Here is a 2,500-nt window from a genome sequence, read left to right as displayed (position 1 = left end):
GTTTTGGCCCGTTTTTGGGCTGTTTTGGCCTGTTTTTGGTCTGTTCTGGCGTGGCGCGGTGACCGTCGTGAGCGGAGCAAAACGTCAGCCATCTCAGCACCTTGGAACCCCCCGGGTGGCACAGGGCTGGATGGGGCTTTCGTATAGCAGGGACGGTGCTGCCTCACGCTTCGCTCGCTGTTCGCCGCTCGCCGCTCGCTCGCGCAACCTAAAATGGCCAGTTTTGGCCCGTTTTTGGGCTGTTTTGGCCTGTTTTTGGTCCGTTCTTGCGTGGCACGGCGACCGTCGTGAGCGGAGCAAAACGTCAGCCATCTCAGCACCCTGGAACCCCCCGGGTGGCACAGGGCTGGATGGGGCTTTCGTATAGCAGGGACGGTGCTGCCTCTCGCTTCGCTCGCTGTTCGCCGCTCACCGCTCGCTCGCTCAGCCAAAAATGGCCAGTTTTGGCCCGTTTTTGGGCTGTTTTGGCCTGTTTTTGGTCCGTTCTTGCATGGCGCGGTGACCGTCGTGAGCGGAGCAAAACGTCAGCCATCTCAGCACCCTGGAACCCCCCGGGTGGCACAGGGCTGGATGGGGCTTTCGTATAGCAGGGACGGTGCTGCCTCACGCTTCGCTCGCTGTTCGCCGCTCGCCGCTCGCTCGCGCAGCCAAAAATGACCAGTTTTGGCCCGTTTTTGGGCTGTTTTGGCCTGTTTATGGTCCGTTCTTGCGTGGTGCGGTGACCGTCGTGAGCGGAGCAAAACGTCAGCCATCTCAGCACCCTGGAACCCCCCGGGTGGCACAGGGCTGGATGGGGCTTTCGTATATAGCAGGGACGGTGCTGCCTCTCGCTTCGCTCGCTGTCCGCCGCTCGCCGCTCGCTCGCGCAGCCAAAAATGGCCAGTTTTGGCCCGTTTTTGGGCCGTTTTGGCCAGTTTTTGGCCTGTTCTTGCATTGCGCGGTGACCGTCGAGAGCGGAGCAAAACGTCAGCCATCTCAGCACCCTGGAACCCCCCGGGTGGCACAGGGCTGGATGGGGCTTTCGTATAGCAGGGACGGTGCTGCCTCTCGCTTCGCTCGCTGTCCGCCGCTCGCCGCTCGCTCGTGCAGCCAAAAATGGCCAGTTTTGGCCCGTTTTTGGGCCGTTTTGGCCAGTTTTTGGCCTGTTCTTGCATTGCGCGGTGACCGTCGAGAGCGGAGCAAAACGTCAGCCATCTCAGCACCCTGGAACCCCCCGGGTGGCACAGGGCTGGATGGGGCTTTCGTATAGCAGGGACGGTGCTGCCTCTCGCTTCGCTCGCTGTCCGCCGCTCGCCGCTCGCTCGTGCAGCCAAAAATGGCCAGTTTTGGCCCGTTTTTGGGCCGTTTTGGCCAGTTTTTGGCCTGTTCTTGCATTGCGCGGTGACCGTCGAGAGCGGAGCAAAACGTCAGCCATCTCAGCACCCTGGAACCCCCCGGGTGGCACAGGGCTGGATGGGGCTTTCGTATAGCAGGGACGGTGCTGCCTCTCGCTTCGCTCGCTGTCCGCCGCTCGCCGCTCGCTCGTGCAGCCAAAAATGGCCAGTTTTGGCCCGTTTTTGGGCCGTTTTGGCCAGTTTTTGGCCTGTTCTTGCATTGCGCGGTGACCGTCGAGAGCGGAGCAAAACGTCAGCCATCTCAGCACCCTGGAACCCCCCGGGTGGCACAGGGCTGGATGGGGCTTTCGTATAGCAGGGACGGTGCTGCCTCTCGCTTCGCTCGCTGTCCGCCGCTCGCCGCTCGCTCGTGCAGCCAAAAATGGCCAGTTTTGGCCCGTTTTTGGGCCGTTTTGGCCAGTTTTTGGCCTGTTCTTGCATTGCGCGGTGACCGTCGAGAGCGGAGCAAAACGTCAGCCATCTCAGCACCCTGGAACCCCCCGGGTGGCACAGGGCTGGATGGGGCTTTCGTATAGCAGGGACGGTGCTGCCTCTCGCTTCGCTCGCTGTCCGCCGCTCGCCGCTCGCTCGCGCAGCCAAAAATGGCCAGTTTTGGCCCGTTTTTGGGCCGTTTTGGCCAGTTTTTGGCCTGTTCTTGCATTGCGCGGTGACCGTCGAGAGCGGAGCAAAACGTCAGCCATCTCAGCACCCTGGAACCCCCCGGGTGGCACAGGGCTGGATGGGGCTTTCGTATAGCAGGGACGGTGCTGCCTCTCGCTTCGCTCGCTGTCCGCCGCTCGCCGCTCGCGCAGCCAAAAATGGCCAGTTTTGGCCCGTTTTTGGGCCGTTTTGGCCAGTTTTTGGCCTGTTCTTGCATTGCGCGGTGACCGTCGAGAGCGGAGCAAAACGTCAGCCATCTCAGCACCCTGGAACCCCCCGGGTGGCACAGGGCTGGATGGGGCTTTCGTATAGCAGGGACGGTGCTGCCTCTCGCTTCGCTCGCTGTTCGCCGCTCGCCGCTCGCTCGCGCAGCCAAAAATGGCCAGTTTTGGCCCGTTTTTGGGCTGTTTTGGCCAGTTTTTGGCCTGTTCTTGCGTGGTGCGGTGACCGTCGTGAGCGGAGCAAAA

Source organism: Musa acuminata, unplaced genomic scaffold (assembly GCF_036884655.1).
Source record: "Musa acuminata AAA Group cultivar baxijiao unplaced genomic scaffold, Cavendish_Baxijiao_AAA HiC_scaffold_198, whole genome shotgun sequence".
NCBI lineage: Eukaryota > Viridiplantae > Streptophyta > Magnoliopsida > Zingiberales > Musaceae > Musa > Musa acuminata.
The sequence above is the reverse complement of the archived record's forward strand: the minus strand, read 5'-3'. Positions refer to the sequence as shown.